Source organism: Pogoniulus pusillus, chromosome 22 (genome assembly GCF_015220805.1).
Source record: "Pogoniulus pusillus isolate bPogPus1 chromosome 22, bPogPus1.pri, whole genome shotgun sequence".
Classification (NCBI taxonomy): domain Eukaryota; kingdom Metazoa; phylum Chordata; class Aves; order Piciformes; family Lybiidae; genus Pogoniulus; species Pogoniulus pusillus.
In genome coordinates this window covers 10,122,843-10,140,792 of record NC_087285.1, presented here as the reverse complement: position 1 = coordinate 10,140,792, position 17,950 = coordinate 10,122,843, and the positions used below count along the sequence as shown (strand labels likewise).

The following is a 17,950-nucleotide window of genomic DNA, read 5'->3' as shown; positions in this document are numbered from 1 at the left end:
TCATCTTCAACCTGAACCTCTCCTGCTGCAGCTTGAGGCCATTTCCTCTTGGAAATGGGATACTAGGGAGCAAAGTCCAACAGCCACCTCACTGCCACTGCCTTTCAGGTCATGGCTTATGTCATCCTTTAAGGTAGCTCCAGTGCTTTATTGACACAAGCATGTGGAATTGGTCACTGGGTCAGATCACAGAATGGCTTAGGTTGGAAGGGACCTTAGAGATCATCTTCTCCAACCTCCCTGCCATTGGCAGGGACACCTCACAATTCGACTTGGCTGCACAAGGTCTCCTCCAACCTGGCCTTGAACATCCTCAGGAAGAAGGCATGTGCAATGCCCCTGGGCAGCATACTGCAGAGTCTCACCACTCTCACACTGAACAAGTTCTTCCTAAAAAGCAGAGATGACACTGTCTGTTACCATTGGATGACAAGAGACAACATCCAATGGCAAAGAATTTCCAATAAGGTAACGATGTTGTCTTTGTCATGGGGTGTTTTTTAAGCATCCTGAGCCAGGAAGTCTAAAGTGAAGTCAGAGCTTGGCAATGCACATAAAACTTTAAAATATCACCTCCTTCTTCATCACAGAGACATTCCAGTTGGGAAAGACCCCCAGGATCACCAAGTCCAATCGATATCCCTACTTTACAAAGTTCACCCTGAACCATATCCCCAAGCACCACATCCAAATGACTTTTAAACACATCCAAGGTTGGTGACCCAACCACCTCCCATCCCAATGCCTGACCACTCTCCTGGGAAAGAAATGTTTCTTAATGTCCAGTCTAAACCTACCCAGCTGCAGCTTGAGGCCATTCCCTCTTGTTCTATCACAAATTACCTCTGAGAAGAGGCCAGCAGCAGCCTCTCCACAACATCCTTTCAGGTAGCTGTAGACAGCTATGAGGTGTCCCCTCAGCCTCCACTTCAAACTGAACAGCCCTAGCTCCCTCAGTCATGCCTCTGCTGGAAGCCAACCAAAGCTCTCTAACATGGAATCAAAGTAATCTTCTTCCAATCAGAATTATCAGGTTTTAGAGAATTTTTTCCATTCTTTTCAATAAATGACCACTGAAGGAAATCAATTCCAGCACAAGCACAGGTTGAGAGATGGCATAGAGATACAGAGCTAAAAGCTTCACAGAATTCTCCGCTCACTACCGGGTCCAAAGCAACCACAGCCCTTGGAGGTCATATCAGAAGAGGGATTTCTAGCAGAAGAATAGAATAATGGAAAGGTTGGAAAAGGACTTCAAGAGCATGAAGCCCAACCATTAACCTGACTCTGCTCGCCAGCGCTAAACCACATTCCTCAGCACCACATCTCCATGGCTCTGAAACCCACCCAGAGATGGAGGCTCCACCACTGCCCTGGTCTTGACAACCCTTGAGGGGAAGAAATTGTTTCTCATAACCAGCCTAAACCTCCCCTAGGGCAACTTGAGGCCTTTTCCACTTGTCCTGCTGCTTGTTCCTTGTAAGAAAAGATGAACAGCACCATCTCAGAACCTGACCCCACCTGCAGATCATCAAGGGCCCTAGCACCAACCTGACCAAGCTCCTCCAGTCAAGGAGGGGTTTTTGTGGATTGCAGTTATACAGATTTATTCCCCTAAATGGTTGCCAAGCCCTGGCTCAGACTGCCCAGGGCAGTGGTGGAAGCCCCATACCTGTAGGAGATGGAAGGAAGCCATGGAGATGTGGTGTTGAGGAACATGGCTTAGCAGTGACCTGGCAGTGCTGGATTAGTGGCTAGACTGGATGATCTTGGAGGTCTTTTCCAACCCAGATGACTCCTTGATTCCATGCAGTGTTTTCTTGCTGTGTGTACGCAGCCTGCAGGTGCTCAGATCCACACGGGGCTCCTTGGTGCCATTCACCTTAGTGAGCACCTCTGTTCTGTTTACATGGAAACCAGATAAGGGATTCAAGGTCCAGTCTGGTCTGACTTTAACCAAAGGTACTAAAAGTCAGCAGCTTCACATCCATCACCCTGCTGCTGACACGGGAGCTTTTTTGTATAGCTCTTGAATGTCCAGGTGTGATGCTGGGGCAAACAGGAGTCTGCTGGGGGCATGGGAAGGCTGTGCTGCTCCCACATGGTTGCCACCTCCCATCATCTTTGTTCTCAGCAATAATCACAGAATGGCAGAGGTCAGAAGGGACCTCTGGACATTGAGTCCAACTTCTCTGCCAAGCCAGGTTCATCTAGAGGAGGTCACAGGAACACATCCAGGTGGGCTTTGGATGTACCCAGAGATGCAGATTCCATCACCTCTTGGGCAGCCTGTTCCAGGGCTCCATCACTTTCAAACATCAGAAGTTCCTCCTCATGTTTAGATGGAGCTTCTGACATTTAAGTTTGTGCCCTAGCATTGGGGTTAGATGCTGGTGCCATCAGAACTATAGAGTCATGCAGGTTGGAAAAGACCTCTAAGATCACCAAGTTCAGCCATCAACCCAACACCACCACAGCCATCAAACCATGTCCCAAAATCCCATGCCTACACACTTTTTGAACACCTCTAGGGATGGTGACTTCACCACCTCCTTGGGCAGCCTCTTCCAATGCCTGAGCACTATTGCAGGAAATAAATAGTTCCTCACATCCCACCTAAGCCTCCTCTGGTGCAACCTGAGGCCATTTCTACCCATTCTGTCACTTGGAGAAGAGATTGGGGCAGAAGAGGGATGAAGGAAGCTTGCAGAAGCTGTTGGTCATGCTTGGGCCAACAGAGCCCATCTATTTTACAGAGGCTGAGCAGTCACCCAGAAGCAGCTTGGGCTAAGTGACAGCTCAGGGTTCAGATCTCACCCCAAAACAGCAAGCAGAGAATCTTCACCACCCATTAAAACCAGCAAAGCAGATGCTGGAGAGTTTCTGAAGGAAACAGCAAGGATTTCAAGTAGCACTGGGACAGCATCCCTGGTTGCAGCCCCAGTAAGGGACCAGGCAACCAAAGTGAGCACACCCCCCACCCCCCCCAGCAAATCCAGCTCTCTTTCCAGCTGACTTCATGTTCCCAAAGATCCAAGAATTCCTCAATAAACAGCCTTAAAGCCAAAATGACTTTTCAGTAGATGTGAAGAAAGGGAAGATGGAGCTGTAAGCTCCTGTTGGCTGCGCAGCACCACAGCTGCCGCTGATATTTCCCTCCCCTTGCAGTGGGTAATAAATAGAAGTTTATGTGTGGAGAAGCTCTGATGAATAAATCATGACCCCAAGTCCTGCTGGATGCCAGGTATGTTTGTGATTATGGGATGCAGTTATGTAACTGAGCTGCTCTAATCAGAAACATGATCTCCTCAGAGCATGAAACTGGGACGTTCTGCACCACATCACCCCACTCACTGCACCACAGCATCTGACCCACAGCCTCCTGCTCTAAGCTAAGGAGGAAACAGCTCGTGGTGCCCCTTCAGTGGAACTGCTTTCTCCAAACAGATGCCCCAGCAGGAATCTATGACCAAAAAAAACATAATTCTGGTAGATAGAGAATTCAGAATCACAGAATGGTTTGGGTTGGAAGGGACCTTAAACATCATCCAGTTCCAACTCCCAGGCCATGGGTAGGGACACCTTCCACTAGAGCAGATTGCTCAAGGCTTCATCCAACATGGCCTTGAGCACCTCCAGGAAGGGGACATCTACAGCCCCCCTGGAAAACTTGTTCCAGTGTTTTACCACTCCTAATCTCAAGGCTAAATCTAGGAAGAGACTAGATTTAGATTGGAGATTAGGAAGGAATTCTTTCAAGTGAGGGTGATGAGATACTGGAACAAGTTGCCCAGGGAGGTCTTCTCCAACCAAAATTGTTCTTTGATTCTATGACAAAATAAGGCCAGAAGGTGCTCACTGAGGTCAGCAGAGGAAAACAAAATAATGTATTGTGAATACTCCACACTGCTGGGAATCAATGGCCTGTCCTGCTGGTCCCAAAGAATTCCCCCTCCCCTGGAGGTGTTCAGGGCCAGGTTGAATGAGGCCATGAGCAGCCTGCTCTAGTGGGAGGTGTCCTTGCCCATGGCATGGGAGTTGGAACTATATGACCTTTAATGCCCTTTCCAATCCAAACCATTCTGTGATTGTACAAATATATGAAGAAGAGAGTAGAGAATGGGGGTTAGGACTCCAGCCATGCATCTCAGTGAGGCCTCAGCCAGCTCCTAATGGGAGTCAGGCTGGCTGAAGGCTGTGAGCTACAAAGGAAACCCAGAAGGGCAAACAATTGTAGGAACCTGAAGACCCAAGTTCCTCTGGATTCCATGGGAAGTGCGATTTTAACGACCGCAAGCTGTCTGTCTGAGGGGAAGTGGGCAATAAATAGCAGCCTGGCTGCTGTTATCGAGAGGATGTGAGCTATTTATAACCAAAAAAATAAATTCTTGGGCTTTTTGAACTCTGTTTCAAGAGGCAATATCCTTCCCTGGGGTAATCGGAGGGACTCAAATGCTCAAGCAAACAAAAGTACTCAGCCACCTTGGGAAAGTTTTAGGGCTTGCTTGTGTGCTTCTGTAATTTCCAGGCCTATTTGAACAGCTGGGGTGCTGTTGTTGTCCCCAGATCCAGGGGGGAGCATGGAAAGGTCTTTCAGGCAGCTACGTGGGCAAGGATGGACCAAAAGCTGCTCCTGACACACAGGGGTTTGACCAGCACAGCCCAGTGAGCCCAACAGCTCACAGCTGTAGTGGGGCACATCTTACATCAACAAACTGCCTCACCACCTGCTCTAGTTTCAGACATCCCTACGGACTGCAGGAGGTTGGACTAGATGACCTTGAAAGGTCCCTTCCAAGCCAAACCATTCTATGGGTCTATGAACATTTGCAAAGGCTCTTCTGCATGCCTTAAAAGCTGAGATTGAAGTGATACAAGTGACATAACACACCTCACAACAACATTAAGCCATCTTCAGCTCTGAGACAAGTGAGTATCAGCTCATGCACACTGCACAAGCAGACAAGCAGAAGGAGAGATCTCCTCTTCAGGTGGAACCTTCTGGGTTCCAGTGTGAGCCCATTGCCCTTTGCCCTGTTACTGGGCACCACTGACAAGAGCCTGGCCCCAGCCTCTTGCTCCCCACAGGTCCTTCAGCTCTTACTGAGCATTGAGCAGATCCCCACTCAGGCTGCTCTTCTCCAGGCTCAACAGCCCCAGGGCTCTCAGCCTTTCCTCCTCACAGAGATGTTCCAGGCCTCTCAGCATCTCTGTAGCCTCCACTGGACTCTCTCCAGTAGTTCCCTGTCTCTCTTGAATTGGGGAGCCCAGAACCAGATGCAGTACTGCAGCTGTGGCCTCACCAGGGTGGAGTAGAGGTGGAGAAGAACATCTCTCAACCTTCTGACCACACTCTCCTGAATGCACAGCAGGACATTATTGGCCTTCCTGGTCATGAGGGAACATTGATGAAAATGCCCCTCCTGATCCTCTCACTGCCCCAAGATCCACACATGAGGATGTGGCACCAAATGGAGCCCTCAAGGATTTCTGGTGGCTGCTGCTCATAGTTGTGTAAGCAGAACTGTTGTGCAGAGCACATCTCCTGTGTGGGAACCACACACAGAGCATCCTGGCAGCATGATGGCATCATCTAAAACACACAAACACGCTCAGAAAGGAAAACCGAGAAATGAAGAAAAGCAAACAACAAAGAGAAGGCCTTGCTCAGAATCTGTTTGTGTTTATGAGTCACTGAGACTTTCCTGTCTCCTCTCAAACTGTGGGAATCTGCTGTGGTCCAGCCTCTCCTTCACAACCACTAAAGTGCTGCCTCCCTCAACACCTGAGCGTGGTGGGGACCTACTGCACAAATAAAAATTTGGGGAGTTTTCTTCCTTTTTCCCCCTCTCTCTCTCTCTCTCCTTTTTTCCCCCTTCAGAGTAGGGATCCCAAAGCTGGGAGGCACGAGGAGAGGCGAGTGCAGAAGCCTCCAACAGCAAAGAGCTTAACAACGGAATGAATGTGAAATGCCACGAAGGCAGACGAGGTCTCTCTAAAAGCTCATTCTTCACAAACCACCTCTGCCCACCCTCCTCCCTTTCTCCTTCAGCAAGCAAAGGTTTTCTTCATTGGAAAAAAAAAAAAAACCAACAAAAAAAACAAACTCCAAATCACCACCAAAACAAAACTTGAACGTAAGAAGTTACATCAAAACACAGGAAGGAGCTTCTTTCCATTTCTGGGTGGCAGAGCACTGGAACAGGCTGCCCAGAGAGCTAGTGGAGTCTCCATCTCTGGAGACATTCAAAACCTGCCTGGACATTGTCCTGTGCCACCTGCTGTAGGCAAACCTGCTCTGGCAGGGGGGTTGGGCTGGACGATCTCCAGAAGTGCCTTCCAAGCCCTACCTCACTGTGATTCTTAAATCTGGGGGGTTTTTGGTCTTAGCATTTTTAACCTCTCCCTGCATGCCCATTCTGCTCACTCCAGGGTGTCCCATCACAAAGTCATGTTGAGACATTGACCTCAACATACCAACAACATCACCCTGAGTTCTGCTCTGACCAGAGCCAAGGTTTCCCCTCTAGACTGCTGATGGGTTTGAAGCATGGTGCTGTCCCACCCTTGTGTAGGACAGACACTGCTGAAGCACCAAAATGCCCCCAGGAACAAAGCCCATCACCCCTTGTGTAGGAAAGAAGCTTCTCAAGAACACAGGTACACCCAGGATCAAAGTCCATTGCCCTTCAGGCAAGGTAGACACTGCTCAAGCAGCCAGATGCTCCCAGGATCAAAACCTATCACCCCTTGGGCAGGCAGAGCCTGCAGATACCTCCTTGAACCCAAAGGGAGGGATGCTCAGCCCATGCTGCCTGGCTCAAACTGGAACAGACAAACTAGAACCAGTAACAACAAGGGGGTTGTTTTGTTTTCATGGGAAAGCCTCACACCACAAAGGGTCTCAGATGGCTTCAAGAGAAGCCACCCAGGCTCATTCAAACCTGGGTCACCTTAAACAACTCATCCAAGCTGCAAATAAAAGTCTGGCTGAAGATATCTGCAGACTTAAGGGCTCCCAGTACCAATTTTGTGTGTGAAGATAAAAAAACAAACAAGGAACAGGTCATAAAATGATCCCAGGGTGGAAGCCCTCTGCTGTGAGGCCAGGATGAAAGAGTTAGAGACGTTCATACTGAAGAAGAGAAGGCTCCAGAGAGATTTTCTGTAGCCTTTCAGGGGCTCAAAGGAGTCCAGCAGAAAGCTGAGGACAGACTTTTGAGCAGTGCCTGTTGTGACATGGACACAGGGGTGATGGTTTGAACTAAAAGAGAAGGAAAAGAATTCAGACTGGAGAGAAGGAAGAAATGTTTTGACACTGAGGATGGTGAGACCCTGGCACAAGTTGCCCAGAGAAATAGGAGCTGCCCCATCCCTGGCACCATCCCAGGTCAGGTTGTTTGGTGCCCTGAGCAACCTGTTCTAGTTGCAGATGTCCCTGCTGACTGCAGGGGGGGTTGGGCTGGCTGAGCTTTAGAAGTCCTGTCCCACCTAAACCAGTCAGTGACTATGAGTGTGAGATGATCTGAAACTACTTTTGACAAACAACACTCAGCCCTTAGGAGAACCATACATAATCCTACCTAGCACCTCAAAATGACAGCATCAAGTGATGCCAGAAGCTCAAGGGAAACTAAGCCTGGTATTTTTCCTGTCAAAATTCCCTCTGCCTCTTTCCTGGGGAAACACCACTGACCACAAACCAGGCCCATGGATTCTAGAGCTCAAATGGAAAGATTGCCCAGAGCAGCAGCTGAGACGCTTCCTTAGTCTGGAGCAGCAAACACAGGAGTTGCTTTAGTTGAAAAATCTCTCTAAGACTATCCAGTCCAACTACCAACCCAACACCACCACAATCATTAAACCATGTCCCCAGATGCCATGTCCACACATTTCTTGAACACCTCCAGGGATGGTGACTCCACCACCTCCTTGGGCAGCCTGTTCCAATGCCTGACCACTCTTGCAGCAAAGAAATTATTCCTCAAACAAAAGCTCCCCTGTTACAATTTGAGGCCATTTTCTCTCCTTCTATCACCTGATAGTAGGGATAAGAGACCAACCTCCACCTCACTGCAATTTCCTTTCAGGGAGTTGTAGAGAGCAATGAAGTCTCCCCTCAGCCTCCTCTCATCCAGACTTCTCACACCAGTTCTCGCAACTGTTCCTCACCAGCCCTGCTCTCCAGAACCTTCACCAGTTTTGTTGCACTTCTCTGGGCTCACTCCAGCCCCTCAATGTCCTCCTTGGAGTAAGAAGCCCAAAACTGAACCCAGTATTTGAGGTGCAGACTCACCTGTGCCCAGTACAGGGGACAGTCACTTCCCTGGTCCTGTTAGCCACGAGATCATGAAGAGAAGCACAGCAGCAAAGCAAGACTGAGGCACTTTACACCTTGCTAAGTGCTCTACCTATTAAAACCTTCTGCATGGTAACCAGCCACAGCTGAGGGCCCTGTGTGGGCAGGGTCCCTCATTAACCACCTGCTCTTTCTCTCCCCCACGACTTTTCTTTCTTGAGTCTAAACAACCCCAGATCCCTCAGAAGCTTCTCACTAGCCCTGTTCTTCAGAACCTTCACCAGTTTTGTTGCACTTCTCTGGGCTCACTCCAGCCCCTCAATGTCCTTCTTGGAGTAAGAAGCCCAAAACTGAACCCAGTATTTGAGGTGCAGACTCACCTGTGCCCAGTACAGGGGACAGTCACTTCCCTGGTCCTGTTAGCCACGAGGTCAGGAAGAGAAGCACAGCAGCAAAGCAAGACTGAGGCACTTTACACCTGGCCAAGTGCTCCACCTCTTAAAACCTTTGGCGTGATAATCAGCCACAGCTGAGGGCCCTGTGTGGGCAGGGTCCCTCGTTAACCACCTGCTCTTTCTCTCCCCCGCGACTTTTCTTTCTTGAGTCTAAACAACCCCAGATCCCTCAGATGCTTCTCACTAGCCCTGTTCTTCAGAACCTTCATCAGTTTTGTTGCCCTTCTCTGGGCTCACTCCAGCCCCTCAATGTCCTTCTTGGAATGAGGACCCCAAAACTGAACCCAAGACTCAAGGTGCAGCCTCCTCAGTGCCCAGTACAGGAGCATGATCACTGCCCTGGTCCTGCTGGTCACACTAGTCCCGACCCAGGACAGGATGCTCTTGGTCTTCTTGGCCACTTGAGCACACTGCTGCCATGAGCTGGGAGCTCTCATCCCATGCCTCCACTGACAGTTCTCTTTAATTCACATCATTCCTTCTCTCAGGTCATACAAGGGTTTTCCTTGCTCCCTCTGGATTTCTTTGGTTCCCACACCAGAAGTGCTGGAGTACAGCTTTTATAACAATGATGGTGCTTGCCCCCAAAACGACAGCTTTTGGGATAAAACAAGGGAGTGACAAACCCTGAAAAGTCAGCTCTAAGTGTGATAATTTCAGGTTGGCACCTAATAGAGGACAAACTTCAGCATCACCTTTCATCACCCATTACATCTCCCTCACCTCCACGAGGGAGAAGTCCCATCCCTAGGGCGCTGAAAGCATCAACCAAAGAAGATTACTCTGCTGAAAGTGTGAGATGTGGAGCAGAAGCAAAGCAGGATTTTTACAGCTCCTTTGCACCACTGTGAATGGCTGCAGAAGGAGCAGAGTATCTCATGGGCACCAAACTCACTGCACCCAAAGTGAGAACACAGCCTCTACAAGACTGGTACCTGGAGATGATTTTTTCATCCCAGAACCTCAGCATGGTGGGGTTGGAAAGGACCTCTGCAGATCATCCAGTCCAACCTCCCTGACGAAGTAGAGGCACCCCCAGCAGCTTGCCCAGCATCACAATGGCAAAGTGGGGTTGGAAGCTCTCCAGAGAAGGAGACTTCACAGCCTCTCTGGGCAGCCTGCTCCAGGCATCCAGCACCCTCACACCAAACAACTTTCTCCTCCTGTTCAGGTGGAACCTTCTGGGTTCCAGTTTGTGCCCATTGCCTCTTGTCCTGCCACTGGGCACCATTGAGAAGAATCTGGCCTCAGCCTCTTGCTCCCCCCCAGACCCTTTAGCTCTTGCTGAGCACTGAGCAGATCTCATCTCAGGCTACTCTTCTCCAGGCCAAACAGCCCCAACGTCTCAGCCTTTCTTCCTCACAAACATGCTCCAGGCCCCTCAGCATCTCTGTAGCCTCCACTGGACTTTCTCCAGCAGTTCCCTGTCTCTCTTGAACTGGGGAGCCCAGAACCAGATGCAGTACTGCAGCTGTGGCCTCACCAGGGCAGAGTAGAGATGGAGGAGGACCTCCCTCAACCTTCTGGCCACACTTTTCTTCATTCAAACTACCTGCTTCCTCAACAAGCAAGAGGATGATATCAGCCACACGACGCAGACATGAGGGTGACATTGCCGGAGAGCCTTGCTCAGAGAATTGAGCTCATGACACATGCCCTGTCCCTGGGCCAGTGTGAAATCAAAGCCAAAGCTCTACCCAAGCTGTGCTGATGAGGTTGAAGATGTGCTGCCCTTCCAAACTAGCTCCTAAATCCCAGTTTTCCATTTAACCCAGTGGTAAAAGTCCTGGTGAGGGTCCCCTGGGCTCTCAATGCCCCTCTCACAGGCAGCCTCAGACACATACCAGTTGCAGTACCTCGGTAACGCAGAGCATGTGGTGGGCGCTGGCAAGGGCAGGGCATGAATAAAACAATAGGTACCACTCATCACCCTCAGGGCTTCCTCATACCAGGCCTTTATTTCCCCCAAAAAACACAAAGAACAATTCCCTGCACCATGCCCTGATGGTTGTTGGGTTTGGTCCCCAGGACAAACACCCTCGCCCGCACCCCAGTTTGGTCTTGCACATTTTTGCAGGATGACTTGCATGGCAGGGCTCAGAAAAGCCCAGACAAATAACCCAAAGCACACAAAAATGTAATACTGGTTCCCATTAACTTCCAGAGCACTTCCAGAGCTGGCTGCAGGAAGCAGCTGCGTGAAAACATGAGAAAGAAGCAAAGCAAACCTCAGGCATCTATGAATAAAATGTATACACATGAAAAGGACCACGCAAAACTCACCCGTGCCTATCGACAGGTAAATCCACCGTGACGGGCAGAGCTGCTCCTGGGCACCTGCGTGCAGGGATGGCTTTGGTCTGGCAACAGACTCAGGCAGCTGCAATGTGCCCATGGGGACAAGGTATTCGGGGAAAAAAAGGCAAGCACACAAGCACAAGAGTCCCACTCGTTCAAGCCTGAGGAGCTCTGCTGCTCCCAGGCCTTGTGCTCTGCCACTTACAGACACGCCGTGCTGCCGTGGTGGCAGATAGTGCCGTGCTGCCGTGGTGGCAGATAGTGCCGTGCTGCCGTCGTGAAGGTGGAAGGGGCCTCTGGAGATCATCCAGCCCAACCTTCCTGCTAAAGCAGGGGCATCCACAGCAGCTTGCCCAGCATCACAAGGCCAGGTAGCCCTGGGAGCTCTCCGGACTCCACGGCCTCTCTGGCCAGCCTGCTCCAGGCCTCAGCACCCTCACACCGAACACCTTTCTCCTCCTGTTCAGGTGGAGAAGCCTCCTGGCTTCCAGTTCGTGCTCATTGCCTTTTGTCCTGTCCCTGGGCACCACTGGCAAGAGTCTGGCTCCGTCCTCTTGCCCCCACAGGTCCGTTAGCTCCGGTTGAGCACTGAGCAGATCCCCTCCGGGGCTGCGCTCCTCCAGGCAAGGCCTCCCCTCTTGTCAGGGCCGCCGCAGGCCCCTGCGAAGAGGAGTGCAGAGCGCAGAGGAGTGCAGAGCGCAGAGCGCAGAGTGCAGAGTGCAGAGGAGTGCAGAGTGCAGAGCGCAGAGGAGCGCAGAGAGCAGAGCGCAGAGAGCACAGAGGTCAGAGTGCAGAGCGCGGAGAGCGCAGAGTGCAGAGTGCAGAGCGCAGAGAGTGCAGAGTGCAGAGCGCAGAGAGTGCAGAGTGCAGAGCGCGCGGAGGAGCGCGGAGCGCAGAGAGCACAGAGTGCAGAGTGCAGAGCGCAGAGAGCAGAGAGTGCAGAGTGCAGAGCGCAGAGAGCACAGAGTGCAGAGTGCAGAGCGCAGAGAGCACAAAGTGCAGAGCGCAGAGTGCAGAGCGCAGAGCAGCGCAGAGGAGCGCGGAGCGCAGAGCGCAGTGCTCTGCAGCCCCCCTGCTGCTCGCATCCCGCTCCCGGCGCAGCTCTTTTCTTGGGGCAGGGGGTCTAGTTTGGGGACCTGTAAAAGCTGTTCTGTGGGGTTTGGACAGCGCATCCATGTGCCTGCAGGCTAGAGCCTGCTCTCTGCCAGCTGGCTGGAGTCAAGCAAGGCTGGGAGGCAGGACACGAAATGGGATGTGCTGTCCTTGGGGTCCTCCGAGGGGGATGTGGCCCTGCTGGGCAGGAAGCGAGGGCCGCGTTGGCTCCTGCCAAGAAAAACCTCTCCAGAACATCCCCTCTCTGCTGAGCCAGGATCGTTTCCATCCCATGGGTGTTCTTTTTCCATGAGGGCTGTCCCCAGGATGGGGACAGTGACAGCTCCTGCCCCCCCAGCCCAGACAGCTGCTCAGGTGTTGGCTTTACAGCAGCTGCCCCTCGCTGCTGACACACACAGCCTGGGCCTTCAAAAGCAGGGGCAGAGCTTGGACCTGCTGGGTTGGCTGGGGCTGAAGCTGAACATCTTCCCAGCACACAGGCACCGTGTCCTGCTTTGGGGCTGAATGTGTTTCCCACCTGAGTCCTGTACAGGGGCTTAAGGAGACTTGCCCAGACCAGGCAGGGCACTGCCACGGCTGTGCCACGACCCATGAGAGCTCCTCCATCCCCACATTCTCCCCAGAGCACCTCCCACGCACAGCTCCATGCTCCAGGTGCTGCCTGCTGCCAGCAAAGCCGCAGTGGGCCGGTACAAACGAGGGACTGTCCTGCTGGAGAGCAGCTCCAGGGAGAAGGACTTGGCAGCCCTGGTCGACAAGCTCACCGCGGGCTAGAAATGTGCCCTCATGGCCAGCAAAGCCAAGGGTCTCCTGGAGGCCTTCAAGAAGAGTGTGACCAGCCAGTTAAGAGAGGTTCTTCTCCACCTCTACTCTGCCCTGGTGAAGCCTCATCTGCAGTGCTGGGTCAAATTCTGGGCCTCCCCAGCTCAGGAGAGACAGGGAACTACTGGAGAGAGTCCGGGGGAGGCTGTAAACATGCTGAGGGGCCTGGAACACCTCTGTGAGGAGGGAAGGCTGAGAGCCCTGGGGCTGCTGAGCCTGGGGAAAAGCAGGACTGAAAGCAAACTTTTCTGACTCAGATTGTGCCAAGCAGCTGCAAGAAAGAAACACCAGCAGGGATGCGAAACTGTGCCCGCTTGTTTACCTAGGCTGCTTGCCATCAGAGAACCCCAAATGGGGATGGGATGCATGGCAAGGTTCCCTTGAGGTGTTGCCCAGTTGCCTTGGTCAGGAGGTTGTCATTCATGGAGTCCTTGCCAGCCAAGCTGAGGCAACCTGAGTTGGAAGAGTAGAAGCTGGTCCCTGCTTTGGGCTGCAGAATCCAGTAGCTAAACCTTCAGCCACTTCCTCCATCTCCTGACAAAGCCAGAGGAATTCCCACCAAGCCTGAGGCTGCCCTTACTTCCACTTCTAAACTTGGAAAACAGAAATACCAGGACATGCTTTTGTTGTTGCAGCTCCCTGTTGCAGGCTGTTTGATCTGGGGGTTTGTTCTCCAGCTGAGCCACTTAAAGGATCCCAATTTCCCCTGGAAACTAAAGAAGAGAAAGAGAGAAAAAAAAAAGGCAGAAACTGGGAACAAACAACCTGCTGCTTCCTGGAGTATTAACTCATTGGTGTCCCACTGGGTCAGACTCGGCCACCTCATTTTGCCTTGCAATTGTGCCAGGAGAGGTTTAGGTAGAACATGAGGAACAGTTTGTTTCCTGCAAGAGCAGTCAGGCATTGGAACAGGATACCCAGGAGGTGGTGGAACCACCATCCCTGGTGGCGGTCAAGAAACCTGTGGACATGGCACGTGGGGGCACGGAGGTGTTGGGTTGATGGCTGCACTGAATGACGTTAAGGCTTCTCCAGCCTTAATGATGCCATGATTTGGCTCCTGGAGGTTTGATGCTTAAATATTAGTTTGGCCAAAGAGAGGAGAGTGGCAGAGGCATCCCCATCTGTGTACCTGCCTGCTGGAAGGCAAAGGGTTGGTGCTGCCTTTATTGAGCAGCAGCTCTTTTGGGTCACAACGGCAGCTTGAAATCCCCCTCCAAAGCACAGCCAGCCCCAGCTACTGCCCAGTACAGCCCCACACTGGTCACTCTGGCAGAAAGCCCTCCATGCTCACACCTCCTCCTGGGCAACATTTCTGTTTTGCTTTTATTTTAAGATTGAGGAGGGGAGATTTAGACTGGAGATTAGGAAGAAATCCTTTACACTGAGGGTGGTGAGACACTGCAACAGGTTGCCCAGGGAGGGTGTGGATGTCCCCTCCCTGGAGGTGTTCAAGGCCAGGTTGGATGAAGCCTCGAGCAACCTGCTCTAGCAGGAGGTATCCCTGCCCATGGCAGTGAGGATTGGAAATGATGGTCTTTAAGGTCTCTTCCAACCCAAACCAATCTGTGATTTTATTATTTTCAGGCATTTGCCTCTTTTTTCTCCCTTTTTCACTTGCTGTGGCCCTGCTCACCCCACAGGGACACCAGAGATCCCAGGTGATGCGCTCAGCATGGTCATCCTCTGCATGGCCTCAGTGTTTGTCCTTGGTGGTGTCTGGATGGGAAAATGCCTTCCCCTTGAACTTACAAAGAGTTTGTTGACATAAACCACAGCAGTGAGACACAAGGGTCACGCTCAGATGTGGAGCTCTGGCCTCCAGGAGCTTGCAGTGGTCATTAGAGAAAGCCAAGGGGGTTTCAGGAGCACGGAGGATCATATTGGGGTGCCTAACCCAAAGGGGAGATGAACACCTTGGTCTGCAGTAAGTATAACTGCTAATCAGAAGCCAAAAATAACCTGAACAGCCACCCAGCTATGAAGAAAAAGCAAAGCTGGTGGAGTAACTCCTGCCTCACATGTAAGGAAGCATCTATTCTTCTGCCAGGAAGAAAGAGAGACACGAGCCTTGAACTTGGGGAGGAAGGACTGGGTTCCTGTTGTTCAGTGGAGTAATTAATTGCATATGTATGGAGAGGGCTGAGAGGGGAAGTGCGTGCTGCTTGTGGAAAGCCAGCACGGAGCCAGTGCCACCGGCTGGTGCTGGCGGGATGACCTCAAAGAGGATGAAACTCCTCCATCAGCCAGGCTGTAGCTCTGCTGTGAGGCTCTGAAGAACACCACCATGGCACAAATCCAGCTCTGGGTCTTGGATGGCTTAAATAAGCCTCCCAGTACCTACAGACCATGGAATATTGTGTCCTCAACATGCTGGAGGCCAAGCAGAGTACAAGAGAGATCAGCTGCAGCACAGCATCAAAGCGCTGTTGGGTATCAGAAGGCCAGTGGTATCCTGACGGGCAGTGTGTGGTCAGCAGGGCAGAGGAGGGTTTTCTCCACCTCTACTCTGCCCTGGTGAGGCCACAGCTGCAGTACTGCATCTGGTTCTGGGCTCCCCAGTTCAAGAGAGACAGGGAACTGCTGGAGAAAGTGCAGTGGAGGCTACAGAGATGCTGAGGGGCCTGGAGCATGTCTGTGAGGAAGAAGGGCTGAGACGTTGGGGCTGTTTGGCCTGGAGAAGAGTAGCCTGAGAGGGGATCTGCTCAGTGCTCAGCAAGAGCTAAAGGGTCTGGGGGGGGGAGCAAGAGGCTGAGGCCAGATTCTTCTCAATGGTGCCCAGTGGCAGGACAAAAAGCAATGAGCACAAACTGGAACCCAGAAGGTTCCACCTGAACAGGAGGAGAAAGTTGTTTGGTGTGAGGGTGCTGGATGCCTGGAGCAGGCTGCCCAGAGAGGCTGTGAAGTCTCCTTCTCTGGAGAGATTCCAAAGCCACCTGGCCATTGTGATGCTGGGCAAGCTGCTCTGGGTGCCTCTACTTCGTCAGGGAGGTTGGACTGGATGATCTGCAGAGGTCTTTTCCAACCCCACCATGCTGGGCTCTGGGCTTCTCTATCATTAGTGAAATTTCATTCTCATGAAACAATAGAGACGAACCTCAGACCTCTGCTTTTGTTGTTGTTGTTGTTGTTGCTGCTGCAGAGGTTTTAGTTTGGGTTTGTTTGGTGATATCTTATCATCCCAGAGCTCATTAGCCAGGAATTCCTTCTGCTGTTTATTTCCCAGCTCTCCATGTGCTCCCCACAAACTCAGCCTCCGTTTTCGGTTTATCCTTAGACGCAGTAATTGGAGGGGCTGAATGAAGGCAGGGAGGAAGGCTACACAGGCACAAACGAGCTCACCAGATGTTTCACATTCCTGCACTTCCCCAAGAAGCAGGATCCTTCATGTCTCCTCCTGTCATCACAGCACAGAGCAGTTGGAGCCCAGAGGACAACTGTCTCCTCTCTTCCGACTCCTGGCCACAGGGACAGGAACTGAAGTCACTACAAGCCACCCAAATTTGCTTTTTTCACCCCCCCCCCCCCCCCCCCCCCGGGAGGTTCCTCTTTGGCATTGATATCTGCAGTGGGATTGGCCCAGAGTGGATGCTTCCTCCATGAAGGTGTTCAAAGCCAGGCTGGATGGGACTTCAAGCAACCTGGTCTAGTGAAAGGTGCCCCTGCCCATGGCAGGGTATTGGAAGCAGATGATCTTGGGGGTCCCTTCCAAGCCAAAGCATTCCATGATTCCATGATGTTGTGGATGAGCCAGCTGTGCTGGTGCAGCCATGGGTGGCACATGGGTCACCCAGCACAACCCTTGTACCAAAATGCCATTTTTCTGCCAGCACATGAAGCTGAGGCTGGGGCTGAGGGGGGATATGCTTGGAGAAGCAGCTCTGCAGCTGAGTGCTAAATCCTGGGCGCCTGGCGGGCGTTGTGCAGGGGGTGGAGGTGTGGGGCTGCACCCCCAGCCCACCCAGCACTGCTGCTTCCTGCCACCGCCCAAGGTCACTGCCCTTGCCAGGTCACCACTTTAACTGCTGCTCTAATTATGGCCGGGTCTGGACCTTTAAAGTGATCTGGGGGGAGAAAACAAACAAACAGGGGAAGAAAAACAACAAAAAAAAGGGAAGAGGGAAGCAAAGGGGCTGCAGATGTGCAGCAGCCAAGCACTGAGGAGCTGCCATGCCCCTGAGCCATCCCACCCTGCAGCAGCAGTGCCTGGCCCCACTGCCATGCCTCCCAGAACTTCGGCCTGCAGATTGAATCCTTTTAATTGGGGGGAGTGGGTTGGTTTTTCTGCTCACCTCTTTGCCAGCCCACTCACACCCATTATACTGGCCCAGTTAGAGGGCTCTGCGGGGTTCAGGCATTGGAATAGGATGCCCAGGGAGGTGGTGGAGTCCCCATCCCTGGTGGTGTTCAAGAAACCTGTGGACATGGCAGATGGGGATATGATTTAGTGGCCATGGTGGTGTCAGGTTGGTGGTTGGGCTGGATGATGTTAGAGGGCTTTTCCAACCCAAATGTTCTGTGATAATACAATTCCGTGAGTTGGCAATGGTGTGAGACTAGAGCAGATAGATGGGGCTGAAGGGCCCATCCAGCCCAGCTTTGAACATCCTCCAGGCAGTGGGCTTCCATAACCTCCCTGGGCAACCTGTTCCAGTGTCTCACCACCCTCACTGTCAAGAATTTCTTCCTCATCTCGTTTAAATCTCCCCTCTTCCAGCTCAAAGCCATTGCCCCTCATCCTGCCCCTACAAGACCTAGTGAACAGACCTTTCCCAGCTCTCCTGTAGCCCCCTTCTGGCACTGGAATGCTGCTCCAAGTTCTCCCTGGAGCCTTCTCTTCTCCAGGCTGAAAAACCCCACCTCTCTCTCCCTGCCCTCTCTTCATCTCCAAGCCCAGCAGCACTAGCTCCAAACCATTCCATGGTGCCAGGTTCTGCCCCACCATGATTCATCCCCTGGCCAC

At 52.0% G+C, this 17,950-nt stretch overlaps 1 long non-coding RNA gene across 1 annotated transcript in view; it reads right to left on the bottom strand.

Moving 5' to 3' along the window:
* LOC135185168 (uncharacterized) overlaps nt 1-8,360 on the bottom strand; it is a 30,234-nt gene extending 21,874 nt beyond the window's left edge. Inside the window, exon 1 of the long non-coding RNA XR_010306383.1 lies at nt 8,297-8,360. This is a non-coding gene — a long non-coding RNA (uncharacterized LOC135185168). The remainder of the gene's footprint in view (nt 1-8,296) is intronic.
* Nucleotides 8,361-17,950: the final 9,590 nt, after the last annotated feature.